General features: G+C 38.5%; 1 pseudogene; it reads right to left on the bottom strand.

Moving 5' to 3' along the window:
* Positions 1–2964: 2964 nt before the first annotated feature.
* On the bottom strand, positions 2965–5311 carry LOC101361655 (lithostathine-1-alpha-like; annotated as a pseudogene).
* Between the last annotated feature and the right edge of the window lie 9872 nt (positions 5312–15183).

Here is a 15183-nt window from a genome sequence, read left to right as displayed (position 1 = left end):
GAGACTATGAAATGGAAAAAAACAAGAAGGGGAAGAAGAAGAGAGAAAAAGAAAAGAAAAGAATGAATGAATAAAAATTAGAAAGAAAAAAGAACAGCAAAGCTCCCAGGGATCCCACTGGTGCAGCTATGAGATCTGGGGAAGTTGTTCCCAGGTGTTGAAGTACAGCCTGGCTAGAATGAGTAGAGGTATTCAGCACCAGGTATTCAGGGGACAGGGAGAGAAGGAAGGTATAGAGAGATGAGAATTGGTTGTTCTGTCTCCTGCTGGAAGCTCCGTGAAGCTGCTATCTCATACCCCTAGTTCGCTGGTCTCTGATAGGAGTCCAACTGGCGTATCTGCACTGCATTAGCTGATAGGGGACCTCTGCATGAGTCTCTCCTCGCTCTCTGTTCTTTCTCAGTTTCTCACTCCATTTGGTGCTTGGCTGAGTTCTTTATCTCTTCATTCATGTTTTAGGGTTTCAGGATTGCCGTTTTCTTTGTTTGGCTTAGTTTTTCGGATCTTTGCTGTGGAGAGAGGGCATGTTGCTTCTGCCTAGAGCACCATGTTGCCAGAAGTCTGGTGGCATCTTATTTTTATATTCAAGTCCAATTCATCTAATAATACTGTAGTCACTTCAGTTTTCTTATGGTTGCCATTTGCATGATATATCTTTTTCCATTTTTTTTACCTTCAGCCTATTAATATCTTTGAATCTAAAATATGTCTACTATAGATAGCATACAGTTAGATTTTATCCAGTTTGACAAGCTTTCCCTTTTCACTGTATTATTTAAACAATTCACATTTAATGTTCCTATAGTTGGATTTTCATCTGCAATTTTACTTTTTGTTTTTTGTCTATTTCATGTCTTTTTGGTCTTCCGCTTTCTTTTTCATTAAGTGAATATGTTCTACTGTAACATTTTAATTCCTTTAGTAATTTATATATATATGTAGATATATAGATATGTATATGTATATAAGTGGTTTCTTTATGGCATACTATGTATATCTTTTGACTTTATTTTGTATATGATTAAAATGTATACAATAATCTCTAAAAGAAGAGACAAAAGTACATAAAGTATATAATAACTTACTACCTCATGGATAGAAAAAATAGAATGAGTAAAACAAAACTTAATCTATCCAAATGAAAGAAAGAATAGGGAAAAACCAAAAACCAAAAAGAAAAGGTAGAACAAATTGAAAGAACACAATATGATGGTAGACAATTTCTATCATTTATAGCCATTCATTCATTCATTTATATTACTCATTTATCTCAGTTATGTACATTATATTAATTTGTATCATTTATAATAATAAAGAAATAAAATCTTCCAGTTATAATACAATGATTTTCACACTGTATGACAGCAACATAATCTGTAAGTTATCAGTAAGGGACAAACTTAAATCATGAGCACATAAAAAGTAAATAGATGGAAAAATCTGCAAGGCAAAGAAAACAAAAAAGAAAAAATCTGATGCACCCATATTAATATGAGACTCTTTTTTCCATAATATATCCCATTTATGTCATCTATCATTAATGTGTAGATTAGTAACATATTTTCTGTCTATATTTAACACCTTAGGCGTTCTGTATATGTCTCACAGCTACTTGCTTATTTTCTATAGTAACAGTATCCTGAGTTCCACCTGTCTCACAAGCTACTTGTTTACTTACTTTACTATCTACGTTTTTTTATTTCATCAATTTCATTTGTTTCTCTTATCACCTATAGCAGAATTGATTATTCTCAAATAACACAGCGACAAAATACTACATGTCAGTGAAAATAACTGAATCAAAATGACTGGCATAAAAATGAGGAATTTAAAAACCAAACGTTAAACACAAATAAAAAGCTGAAAATAAAACCTACAGTATGATTCCATTCATATAAAATTTGAAAACACAAAACATTAATTGACATTTTGTTTGATAAATATATCTGTAACAGCAGGTGCCACAAGTGAAATACATGCTTTATTGGCCTTAACTAATTTCATCCTCATTATTCTATAAGACACTATTAATATTATCCACATTTTATAGATGAGAAAACGAGAATGAAGTGTTATGTAATATTTCCTAAGACCCTTTAGAATGAATATCGAACTAGCTTCCTTCACCACTACTTTCACCATCACTCTAAGTCCTGAATGTGACTATACAGAAGACTGAAGGATTGATCTTGATGGGAATGAAAAAATATAGAACACATAATATGTATGGGAATTTACTTGACTTAGGTAAATAAAGCTCTATAATAGTTGCAGTTTATGCTTGTATATTTTATTAATTCTAATTTATTATTTATTTATTCATTCAAAGAACATCACATAGTGAGTTTGCTGGCTTCTAAACCTCTAATCACTCCACCATTCATCCACTCAGTACACTAGACAAAACAAAGCTCTTTATATTAACCCTTTAATTATGGCTTCAACTTGCATGATTGAGTACACATGCCCTTTACAGATCCTAGATATGTGAAACCCTCCAGAGCATCAAACACCCCACCCATCTCAACACCAATGATCTAATAATTTCTTTAACTCACAATGAGTCCATGTGAATATTTGGGTTGGAGGTAAAGTCTTTATCTTCTTAACTTTGTCAATAGTAAGTGGACCTCATTTTCATAAATCCTGGAGTCCAACATGCATGATATGTAGATGGAGTCTTAAAAAGTGGCAGGGCCATACAGGCTCCAGAGCAGTACAATCACTCCTACCCCAACTGCTCAGGCAAATAATGGATGCAGGAGACAGCACAATAGGGAAACGTGTTTATTCTCATTGTTTGGTGTTCCAGGGACTGGTGTGGGTGTAGCGTCTTGAGAGAAGAGATTGAAATTCAGCAAGGGTGGAAATGGTCCAGTCTGGAGATGGAAAGATGGTCCAGTTTGATTTTTGAGTCCATAATAATTATACGGACAGTTCTAGACATCCACCTTCCAGCAGCCTCTAGTTTTGGAACTTGCAGACAAAAGAGAACTGTGAATCACAATTCTCATCCTTCCATTTCTGGAATACTGTAAGCCTATGGGAAGAGTCAGACTAAGAATAAAGAAAGAGGTCGTGGCCCCTGCTGACTCTAGGACTCAGGACAAGAAATATGAGATGTCCCTTCAATTTCTTGGATGAGGATCTTGTTTCTCCCTTACCCCTATTACCAGGTCCATGTCTAGAGCTGGAGTAAGAGAGGATGGATTCAGTTGGGTGGGGGTGGGTTCTCTGCCTCTCACCTGGGTTCTCTGCCTCTCACCTGAGTTTGAAGTCAGGCTTACACAGTAGCCAGGGCCAACATTGCTTGGGGCTCCAATAGTCCAGGCTTTGTAGGAGAGAAGGGATCCACTGCTCCAGCACCAGTGATGGTTCTGGAGGGAAGAAAAGGCGTGGAGGTCACTTAGACAAAGAGGGAAATGATTGTCCATGTGCACACTCAGGAATAGGTCAAGGCACACAAAAAGAATGAACTTAGCTGGCCCCTGCACACATACAGTTTTCTGCCTCTACTTCAACTCTCAGTTTCCCAATTCAAGTAATGTGGAACCCCTCCCCTTATCCAACCAAATAATTAGCATGCTGAACTTGATACACAGAACCAAAACAGCCCATTAAAGAAAGCAGTGTCTGATTTCTCTTTCCTAAGTCCCCACAGCTCTCACAATAGAACGCACTATTGGTTGTTCATTAGTTCTTGATAAATTGCTTAGGATAAATGCTAGCAGTAGACCCTCTTCCTCTGGTCTCTTTTCTTATATAGTTGGCAAAGGGCTCCCTTGTAACACAGAGAATAACAAGATCCAATAAGAATTGGTGCATAAAAATGCTTTGCTAGAAGTGGACAAAATAAGTTTATCCATGAATGCAAGTACATCCAGGAAATTTAGCTTGCTGAATTTCTCTGTATGGAACATCAAGTTTCCGTACATGGTGAGACCTATAAAGTAGTTCCTTTTATAGGCAATAATGATAAAAGCTGGGTCTTGAGTTGCATGACCTTGTACTTCTCTCTTCTTTCACAAAACTGTGCATTAGTAAAGAGGCAGAAGACTCACCTTTTTGGGGTTATGGAGGCCAGCCTAGACAGTGAGGTCGTCAGTGTTGCTCTCCTTGATCAGGGAAGCAACAAAAGTGGCCTCAGCCTGGTTGAGCATAGACACCAGGTGTCCTGAATGCATGTTCTGGCAGAAGAGCTGTCCAGGGGAAAAGAAAAGATCAGTACGTAATGAACGAGGTAGTTAGGATATACCAGTACCTCCCACGGAATGGGATAAGAAATGGACAGCCAAGGGAAGGTTCCTGATTAGACTGTCACTAAGTACTATGATCTGTTGCTGTGATTGTGCAGAATGAAACAACAACATGGAGGGGAATGGCATGGGCCTAGTGACAAGGTGGGTAGGCAATGAATCCCATCTCATGAAACCACTAAGGACACTGGAAAGTAACATCTGCTTGTATGCCCATGTGCTACTGAGGAATCATTTCCATAATGCTCCTCTCACACATATCTTCATCAACCCAGGTCTCAAGGTCTTTGATAAAATAGTAGCAGTAGGAGCCATAGTTATTAGTGTCTTCTGGGCAGCTGATCTGAACAGATGGCTTCTCTGTCTGGGCCTCCTGGCCTAGGAAGGAAGGACAATTGAGGAGTGTCACACACAGGGTGAAGGCTGGAAGGTAAGGAGGCAGCCAGTGAAATTCCATTATAGGAGCACACAGATACAGGATGGACATGGAGTGATTGCTTACTTCTGCCTTCCTGCCACTTTGCTCTTCTTTCTCAAGCTTCCTTTGCTTGAAATGAGCCCACCCAATAAAGTAGGAAGTAAAATTTATTCCATATTTCTCTTTCCCTTTCTAGGCCCTTCACCATCTTTTGAAGTTCAAGTTTCTGCCTTTCTCAAGCTTCTTTTGGCTTCTCATGCATGCAAGGCTCTCCTCAGTTCTCCATCAGATTACTTACCTATGTAGTCCTCTCCCTAAACCTGCAATGAAGCCTAGATTTAGTTACATGAATAATTTCAGCCTTAGTTTACAAGGACAAGGAGTAATTTTAAATACCATCTCAAACTGTCTAATGAGGTGAGGATATATATTAATGGGATTAGAGTAGCAATATTCAATAACAAACAATATTAAAAACTCCTTCTGTTTAAGCTGACTTTTTCCATGTGGACCAATGTGCATGTGGAAGTGGTGAGGGTTTGAGGGTTGGAAGACATGGTGGGAGGAGCTCACCTTGGGTCAGAGACAGGAACATCAGGCCCAAGCTCAGAATCAAGCATGAGCTGGTGCACACCATACTGTGAAACAGAAAATCTCTTGCGGAAGGAGCAGTCAGAAATCTCTGTAGTAAAACACAGGGAAGAGTGTTCAGAGAAATGGAGAGTAGAGCTCTTAATACATTCCTTACTGCTCCCCTTGTCTGAATTCCTGAGTGCCAGAATGTCCCCCTGGGACATTCAGACCCTCAAATACTTCTTGTAAGAGTCTGAGTATTGTATTGACCCAATTTCCCAAAGGCATCTTTGGCTTCTTTTGAGGACTCATTACTGCCGGAATCTCTGGGAAAGAAAATTACTCTGTAACCACCCCAAGAAGTGAGGATAACTCTCCAAGTCAGCCACTCTGCTTCTGTATAGCCACTCACTGGCTGCCTGGGTCTGGAATGGCTGTCAGGCCAGGCAGTGACCAGACCTTTATAACAGAATCTGAGTGAGGAGTCCCAGCATGTAATCAAGAGGAAGGTCAAGGAAACAAGGTCAGAGGCCCCAGAAAGGGAACCAAAGGCACTGACATAAGGAAATCCTGGCAACAAAGGGGCCTCTTCCTGGTACACACTGGGAACGGTCACAGGTAAAGTCTCTTCCCGGAAATAGGTCTGCAACCTCCCCAAGGCAAAGGTGTGCTTTACCCATTCCTCTATTGCAATCAGATGTCCAGTTTCCAAGGACCTGAGCAGTCAAGGAAGGAGCATAGACATTCCAGGAATCTTAAGGGCTGGTGGGAAGAGCTGGGCAGAGGGAGGAGAGGCTTGGAGTGTTTGAGCCCGGAGTGAAGTAACTTCTGGGACACAGGGCCAAAAGACAGGGTGATAAGCTGTGGAGCATTCTTCCTTGGGGAAGAACTAAAAATAGGAAGACAGAATAACTTTCCTGGCCTGCTCATATCATTCCCTCTGTAGATCTCCTCTCCTGGCCATGAATACACTATGGAAAGAGCAGTGCAGATACAAGAAGCTGAAGAAGATTAAGGATGCTGCCTTACCCCTCACTGCCCCAAATTCAATAAATCAATTCTAATGTCTCTTCAGAATTATTGTCAAACGATGACATCGATGATTCATTTAGTTTAACAAACTTTTTAAATTGCTAAATATTTGCCGTTCTTCAAGGCACTTGATATTGGCAATCAAACCTTAAACTTCAATTTTCTATATGCTTGCATAATGCATTCAAAAATATCATCTCCTAGACTCAGTTATGGAAGGGCTTGAATAGCAGTAAATGGGTATCATAGTGGGGCAAGCAGCAATTCATTGGTTTGATAGACACTTGGCTATTATGAATAATACCAAAAACAAAAACAAAAACCAAACCCGTTGCGGTCGAGTCGATTTCAATAACACCTGCTATGAGCATTTGTATACAAGCTTTTGTGGAGATGTATTATTTTTCTTTCAGCTAGATCCTTAAGAGAAGAATTACTGCTCATATAGTAATGTATAATGAACGTAAAGTATTTTGAGAGACTTCCAAGATATTTGCCAAATTGACTGCACAATTTTATATTCCCAACATCAACGTTTGAGGGTTCCTATTTCTTTTCATTCTCAATGACTCTGGTTATTATTTGTCTTTTTTATTATAAGCATCCTAGTGGGTGTGTCAAGTAGTATCTCAGTGTGGTTTTGGTTTATGTTATGGGTTTAATTGTGTCCTCAAAATATGTGTTGAAATCCTTATCTCTATACCTATAAATACGGCACTGTTAGAAATAGGGGTTTTAGTTTGTTATGTTAATGTAGCCATAGAAGAATAGGGGGGTTTCTAAACCTAATCCCATATATCCATAACAATTATATCTTCTTGATGGATGAACCATTTTTCTCTAGTAACTTTTTTTATATTCAAGTTCAATTCATCTCATATTACTGTAGTCACTTCAGTGTTCTTACGATTGCTATTTGCATGATATATCTTTTTCCATTTTTTTACCTTCAGCCGATTAATATCTTTGAATCTAAAGCCTGTGTACTGAAGATAGCATATAGCCAACATTTCTTTTTGATATCCGGTTTTTGTCTAGATGGTTTAATCAATTCACATTTAATGGTATTCTCCATATACCCAAACAAAACCCATTGCCATCGAGTCGTTTCCGACTCATAGCGACCCTATAGGACAGAGCAGAACTGCCCCATCGGGATTCTAAGGCTGTAATCTTTATGGAAGTAGACTGCCACATTTTTCTCCCATAGAGTAGCTGTTGGATTCCAAATGCCGAACTTCTGCTTAGTAGCCAAACAGTTTAAACACTGTGCCACCAGGGTTCATTCTCCATATAGTTGGATTTATGCCTGCCATTTTATTTATTTTTTTTATATGTCTCATGTCTCTTTCACTCCCTGTGCCTGCTGTTTTCTGTTGCATTAAGCAAATATTTTCTAGTGTAACATTTTAATTCTTTTAGCGATATTTTTACTTTCTCTTTTTAAGTGGTTGCTCTAAGGGTTTATAATGTATTACTTTTGACTTTATGTATTTTATATGAAATTAAAAGCTTACAGTAATCATTAAAAGAAGAGACAAAGTACATAGAGTATATAATAACTTACTATCTCATAGAAAGAAAAAAATGGAACGAGTAAAATTCAACTTAATCTACCCAAATGAAAGCAGAATAGAGAAAACCCAAAATAGAAAAGGTGGGAAAAATTGGAAAAAAAAAACACAATATGATAATAGATAATTTATATAACCTGTATTCATTCATTTATATCATTTATGTTCATTAGAAGGAGCCATGGTGGCGCAAATGTTCAAGCACTTGGCTGATAACTGAAAGGTTGAAAGTTTGAACCCACCCAGCAGTTCCTCGGGAGAAAGACTTGGCCATCTGTTTGCATGAATATTACAGGAACAAAAGGTCAACAGTTACTCTAAAGCAAAGATGAGAAGATAAGGGTCTAGGGAAACTAGAGTACTGGAAAAGAAACAACCAGAATGCAATTAAAGAGAATGTTGACACATTGTGAAAAATATAACTAACTATACTGAATAATTTATATAGAAATTGTCAAATGGGAACCTAATTTGCTGTGTAAACTTTCACTGAACACACTATAAAGTATTATTTTACAAATATGCATATTATCTATTCCAACCCACACCTAAGTAAATAAATAACTATTACAGCCAAGAAAACCCTATGGAGCAGTTCTACTCTATAACATGAGGTCTTTTTCCAGTTAAAATATAAAGATTTTGACACTGATTTAAAACAACATAATCTTTCTGTTACTTACTGTGATGGATTAAATTGTGTCCCCAGAAATTATATGCAGTAAATCCTAGTCCCAATGCCTGTGGTTATAACCCTATTTGGGAATGAGTTTTTCTTTGTTACATTAATGAGGCAGTATTAAAGTATTTGTTGTCAATCTCTTTTGAGATATAAAAGAGAAGTTTAAGCAAGCAAGCAAACACAAAGGAGGGGAAGACAGAAGCCACATGATCACCAAGGAACCTAGGAAGAGAAGCTGAAAAGAGACAAGGAACTCCCCTAGAGTGGACAGAGACAGAGAGCCTTCCCCTAGAGCCAGAGCCCTAAATTCAAATTTGTAGCCTCCTAAACTGTGTGAAAATAAATTTCTGTTTGGTAAAGTCATCCACTTGATGTATTTCTGTTATAGGAGCACTAACTGATTAAGACAGAATTTCATAACGAGAACTGGGCTACTGCTCTAACAAAAACGTAGAATGTGGAAGTGGTTTTGGAATTGGGTAATGGGTAGAGTGGAGGCGCAGTGGTTGAGAGCTGTCGCAGCATCTACGGTTGTCGGGGCAGTGAAGACAGGAGCCAAACACAACTCTTACAGAGAAGTGGGGCCAGGAGGGTCACTCTGAGGATTCGACCCCCGGCTCCAGTCTCAGGAGTTTATTTATAGTCAGTACAGCAAGCAGTGACGCAAATAACAGAACAATGGGCTTTGAGTGAGTAACAATAAGTTTCGGGCAAGGGAGAAGGAATTCAGGTAAACAAGCCAATCAGTAACAGGACAATAGGTTTGGGAAAACAAGTTGTGCCTAATCTCTTTCTTATCGCTGACAAGTGTCCAACATGTCGTATACAGCATAGAGGCCTGTGGGGGCTGCAGTTGTCAATAGTGCAGCCATGTTTAAATGGCATATATCTCCACAGAGAGCTTCGGCTATTAACCAAAAGAATGTAGATCGAATCCACTAGCAGCTCTTTGGAAACCCTATGGGGTGGTTCTACTCTGTCCTATAGGATCACTATGAGTCAGAATCAACTACATGGCAATGGTTTTTTTTTTTTTTTTTTTAATAGTAAAAGCCTAGATTGCATTGAAGAGACTGTTGGTAGAATTATGGACATCAAAGGCAATTCTGGATAGGGCACAGAAGGAAGTAAGGAGAGCCATAAAGAAGGTCTCCATCATCTTAAAGAATATATATGGTGTCAACAGCAGAATGTTGCTAGACATGTCAATGTTTAAATGTGCTTCTAGTGAGGCTTTAAAAGAAAATGATACACATGTGACTGGACAAAGCAAGAAGGGGAATTTTTTTATGCAGTGGCAAAGAACTAGTCTGAATTATGTTCAAATGTTTGGTGAAAGGTAGAACTTGTGATGAATTAGGATATTTGGCTGAGATTTCAAAACAAGTTCCTAAAGGGTCTAAGAGCTTTTCCTTGCCACTTATAGTAAAATGTGAGAGGAAAGAGACGGACTTAAAAATGAACTGTGTAAAATGAAAACGGAACTTAAAGATTTGGAAAATTCTGTTGTACAAACTAAGGACATGTGTCCTAGAATTTTCATCAAGGACATGTCTACACGATCTTTGATAAAGAGATTAAGCCTATGACTGATGGAACTATTCAAGCACCAAAGCAAAAATCCTACCAATTTAGACTGAAAGGGAAAGTGATAGTACAACATGGAAAGGATCTCCGTCCTCCTGTAATTCTACAGGTGGGGCGTGGGCCATTGGAGTGACCTGGTTCCAAGCGTCTGTTGACCTCCAAGAAAAGAAAAAGACCATCCCTGTAGCAGTTTAGAGATCAGCAGAAGTATTGGAAAGAGCACAGGAAGTAGGGGAGTCTAAGTTGCAAAGGGTGGAGCCATGGTCCCCTAGATCTCAAAGGGTGAGCCAGAGCATTCTAGGTTTCAAAGAGTCAGTTCTTTATTAACGCACTTCCAGATTGTGGGCTGCCATTCAGGTGAGCCTAGAGGATGGGACCATGACCCAAAGCTGAGAAGGTAGGTCTCCACTAAGATGGACTAGGAGAATGGGGCCACCCAAATTTGAGGGAGCAAAGTTGCCATACCAGAAGGCCTGGAAGGTGAGGCTGAATCCCAGAAGCGAGGGGCCTCCACTCACAATCAGGACAGCATGGCCAAAACCCAGAGTCTGGAGGGTGTGGCCATTGTCCACATGGTCTGGGAGAACAGAGGATTATTTTCAAGACTTGAGAGCTAATTTGTTTGCTGAGTTTTGGACTCGTTTATTACCCAAGACCCTCTCTTTCCAATAACTCCAACTTGTACTGAAAATTTTATCCTGTGTTTGTTCCACCATTGTACTTTGGAAGCAGATAATTTTTCTTCAAGTTTCACAAGTCCACTGCCGGGAAGGAACTTTGCCACATGGTGGAATATGTGCAAAGTTTCACCCATACATGATTCAGATGATGAGACTTTAAGGATGATGTGATGGGCTGAATGTGTTTTGCATGCGGGAAGGACAAGAATTTTGGGGTGCCAAAGATTGTAATGTTACAGATTAAATTGTGTCCCTCAGAAATATGTGTTGTAAATCCTAACACCTATACCTGTGGTCATAATCCCATTTGGGAATGGATTTTCTTTGTATGTAAATAAGTTAGATGGTTGTAGGGTTTGTTTTAAATCAATCTCTTTTGAGATTGAAAAGAGCAGATTAAGCAAGCAACCACAAATGGAGAGAAAGATACAGGCCACATGATCTCCAAGGAACCTTAGAATAGAAGACGAAAAGAGTCAACGACTTTCCCAAGAATGGACAGAGAGAGAATCTTCTAGAGCAGGCTCCTTGAATTCAGACTTCTACTCAGCAAACCTGTGAGGAAATAACTTCTGTTTATTAAAGCCACTTGAGGTATATCAGCACTAGATAACAAAGACATTTGTTAAAAACAAACAAACCTACCTCATGATCACATAGAAACTGAACAGACAAACATTTACAGAGCACATATAACAAAGAAAAACCCTGATGAAATTATACTAATGTGAGACTCTTTGTTCTATCATGTTGTTGTTAGGTGTCAAGTCAGTTCTTGACTTCACCCCATGTACAACAGAACGAAACATTGCCTGGTCCTGCATCATCCTCACAATCATTGTTATGCTTGAGCCATTGCTGCAACCACTGTGTCAATCCATCTCATTGAGGGTCTTCCTCTTTTTCGCTGACCCTCCACTTTACAAAGCATGATGTCCTTTTCCAGGGACTGGTCCCTCCTTATAACATGTCCAAGGTATGTGAGATGAAGTCTTATCATCATTGCTTCTAAGAAGCATTCTGGCTGTACTTCTTCCAAGACAGATTTGTTCATTCTTTTGGCAGTCCATGGTATATTCAATATTCTTTGCCAACACCACAACTCAAAGGCTTCAATTCTTCTTCGATCTTCCTTATTCATCATCCAGCTTTCGCATGCATATGAAGCAATTGAAAACACCATGGCTTGGGTCAGGTGCACCTTAGTCCTCAGAATGACATCTTTACTTTTTAACAGTTTAAAGAGGACTTTTGCAGCAGATTTGCCCAGTGCAATGCATTGTTTGATTTCTTGACTTCTGCTTCCATGGGTGTTTATTGTGGTTCCAAGTAAAATAAAATCCTTGACAACCTCAATCTTTTCTCCGTTTATCATAATGTTGCTTATTGGTCCAGTTGTGAGAATTTTTCTTCTCTTTATGTTGAGACGTAATCCATACTGAAAGCTGTAGTCTTTGATCTTCATTAGTAAGTGTTTCAAGTCCTCTTCAATTTCAGCAAGCAAGGTTGTGTCATCTGCATACTGCAGGTTGTTAATGAGTCTTCCTCCAATCCTGATGCCACCTTCTTCTTCATATACTCCAGCTTCTCAGATTATTTGCTCAGTATGCAGATTGAATAAGTATGGTGAAAGGATACAACCCTGATGCACATCTTTCCTAACTTTAAACCATGCAGTATCCCCTTATTCTGTTCCAGTGACTGCCTCTTGATCTATGTACAGGTTCCTCATGAGCACAATTAAGTGTTCTGGAATTCCCATTCTTATGCAATGTTATCCATAATTTGTTATGATCCACACAGTCGAATATGTTTGCATACTCAATAAAGCGCAGGTAAACATCTTTCTGGTATTCTCTGTTTTCAGCCAGGATCCATCTGACATTAGCAATGATACCCCTCCTTCCAAGTCCTTTTCTGAAACTGGGTTGGATTTCTGGCAGTTGCCTGTCAATGTACTGCTGCAACAACTTTTGAATGATCTTAAGCAAAATTTTACTTGTGTGTGACATTAAAAATATTGTTTGATAATTTCTGCATTTGGTTGGATCACCTTTCTTTGAAGTAGGCATAAATGTGGATCTCCAATTTGTGGGCCAGGTAACTGTCATCCAAATTTCTTGGCATAGAAGAGTGAGCAATTCCAGTGCTGCTTCTATTTGTTGAAACATCTCAATTGGTAGTCCACCAATTCCTGGAGCCTTGTTTTTCACCAATGTCTTCAGCTCAGCTTGAACTTCTTCCTTTGGTACCATAGGTTCTTGACCATATGCTACATCCTGAAATGATTGAATGTTGACCAATTCTTTTTGGTACAGTGATTCTATGTGTTCCTTCCATCTTTTTTTGATGTTTCCTGCGTCATTTAGTATTTTGTCCATAGAATCCTTCACTATTGCAACTCATGGCTTGAATTTTTTCTTAAGTTCTTTCAGCTTGAGAAATGCTGAGCATGTTCTTCCTTTTTGGTTTTCTAACTCCAAGTCTTTGCATATGTCATTTATAGTAGTTTGTCTTCTCTAGCTACCCTTTGAAATCTTCTGTTCTGTTCTATCATATTCTATTTATTCCATCTATTCTTATTGTCCCATATGGTTTCCAAGTAGCAGCTCGTGGATTGGAAGTGTGGACTTTTTGGTTAGCAGCCATCGTAGCTCTTAACCGCTGCTCTTAACCAGGGCTCCATTCTTAATATATGTATTATTAACTTATTTTCTATCTGTAGTTAACACCTTAGGAGTTCTGCAAGTGTCTCACAACTACTTGCATCCTTTTTTCTAGTTAATGTGTGAGTAAACCTATGTTCGCAAGCTATTTGTTTACTCACTTTACCAGAAGGTAGGCAGTTCGAATCCACCAGTCACTCCTTGGAAACCTTATGAGGCAGTTCTACTCTGTCCTATAGGGTTGCTCTGGGTCAGAATTGACTCAACGGCAACAGGTTTTACTGTCTATGCTCAACACTTTTAAAAGTGTCATCAATTTCACTTATTTTTCTTATGTCTTATAGCAGAACTGATTATTCTCAAATAATCAGCAACAATATACTGCAAGCCTATGAAAATAACTGAACCAAAGGTACTGATATTAAAAAGGAAGAATTTAAAGACAAAATGTTCAACACAAAAAGGAAGCTGAAAATAAAGCTTACAATATGATTCCATTTATATAAACTTCAAAAACATGAAACACGAATTGATATTTTGCTTAGCAAACACTTCTGTAACACTTAGTAGGGGCCACAAAGTGAAATATATGCTTTCTTGGCCTTACTTTATTTTATCCTCATAATACTATGAGACTCATACTAATATTACCGACATTTTGTAGAAGAGAAAACTGATAAAAGAAGTGCTATTTAATTTTTCCAAAATCCTACAGATTTAAAAGTGACAGGGCCACCTGTAAGAAGTTGAATTGGCTAAAGTTGTGTGACAGATGTATTTACAACAGCTACAGCTACAAAAAGAGTAGCTGCTGAGGCTACTTAGGTACAACAAAATTCTCATTGGATTTGGGTCCTTGGTTTGGAGGCTTAGGGTCATGGTTTCATGGGAAAACCCAGTTAACTGGTCTAATAAAGCGTTTATTGCTTCTGTTCTGCCTCCTAGCTCATTGTGTAGTGCCCGGAGTCTTAAAAGTTTGCAAGCTGCCATCCAAGTCATTACAATTCATGTCTAGTTGCCTGGAGCAACAAGGAAAGAAGGCTAGTCAGTAACAGTAGGAAGATATGGAATGTGATGCTAATTGCCTCCATGAACAACTACCTCGTTTGCCATGAGACCAGAAGTATTGGGTAGTGCTCTGCTACCATTACTGAACATTTTGATCAAACATTATACAAGAATCCTGATCAAAAGGGGAAAATGCAGAATAGAATTTCAAATTCTCATAGACTTCAGGCTTTCTGGAGCATGGAGGCTGGATGAATTCCTGAAAATACTGCCCTGATAGAATCTTTAAATCTTAAAACAAAAATATTCCCTAAAGTCTTCTTAAAACCAACCTGTAGGTTAGTTTAACTAGTAAAACATATGTGCCTTGAACATTATGCTCTTTTAAGAACTAGTTATAGGGGATCAAAGTGACAACAACAACATAAAAAATTAGATGGGAATCTTGCGGGGCAACGAGTTTTATGTTAATGGAGGAGGAACAACACAGAAAAAGAGCATGAAAATTGTTGTACAACTGGAAGAATGTAATCAATGTCACTGAACTGCACATGTAGAAACAGCTGAATTGGTGTATGTTTTGCAGTGTATATTCTATACTCCAAAAATAAAATACAATAAAAAATCATCAAAAAAAAAAAAAAAAAAGTGACCAAGCCAAATTTTGAAAGCAAGCACACTGGCTTTAGATTCTCTGTTCTTAAACA

Source organism: Trichechus manatus, unplaced genomic scaffold, assembly GCF_000243295.1.
Source record: "Trichechus manatus latirostris isolate Lorelei unplaced genomic scaffold, TriManLat1.0 scaffold00004, whole genome shotgun sequence".
NCBI classification, from domain to species: Eukaryota; Metazoa; Chordata; class Mammalia; order Sirenia; family Trichechidae; genus Trichechus; species Trichechus manatus.
Note: the sequence above shows the minus strand (reverse complement) of the source record. Positions and strands in the feature narration are given on the sequence as shown.